Genomic DNA, 811 nt, shown 5'->3' with positions numbered 1-811 from the left:
AAGTGGCGTGGGAGCTCTAAGGACCTCTCCTCCATCCTCCTCTCTCATAGCATGTGTTAAATCCTTTTATCTCTGGGGCTGACGGGGTTTTCTCCTCCTTCAACCAGATCCTCGTCATTTCTTCTGGTGAGGACTGTCATCAGGCAGTACTGGCTACCAGCCCAGGCAAACAGGGGCTCATTACCAGTTATCACCCCCGGGTCCACTGCAGAAATCTGGCACCAGTGGCCAGTTAGGGAGGAAGAGATAAAAACCAGTTCTCCGGCGTTTGAAGGAGCTACCGTGTGTGTGGAAGGAAAAGGTGACTCCTGAGCTTGCGGTGCTCTCGCTGCTTGTTCTGTGTCCATTTCTACTTTGGAATTAAGTGTTTGCTAAGCTTCTGAAAATGAGAGCGATGAGTTTGCATAAACCGGGCCTTCTGCAGGTGGTGGACCTGCAAGGCACCAGAAATGAAATTTGTTTTTCCGCAGTCAGAATAAACCACGTTTTTTCCCAAGGCTGAGTCAGGCAGTCCCTGGACAAACAACTCATATTAAACCCAGAGCAGTAAAACTGCAGAAAGGTGTGCAGCCCCGCGACTGCAGCAGCACCTGGCTCCTTGTGCAACAGTGGTGAGAAAACTGTTTAATTTAATGCAACTGGAGAGAGAAGGTAAATGTCGCTGACAGACAGGTGCCCAAAACTCCGTGGGACAGGCGTGGGGATCGATAAGGGCGCTGATGCTCTGCGGAAGGAGGATCTTGCCCAGGCGTAGCCGTGGCTGCTCTCCTCTGGCATGTTGTGAGTCCAGCCCACGTCGTCTTGAAGAGCG

The sequence above is a fragment of the Buceros rhinoceros genome, unplaced genomic scaffold, assembly GCF_000710305.1.
Source record: "Buceros rhinoceros silvestris isolate BGI_N320 unplaced genomic scaffold, ASM71030v1 scaffold12444, whole genome shotgun sequence".
NCBI lineage: Eukaryota > Metazoa > Chordata > Aves > Bucerotiformes > Bucerotidae > Buceros > Buceros rhinoceros.
Note: the sequence above shows the minus strand (reverse complement) of the source record.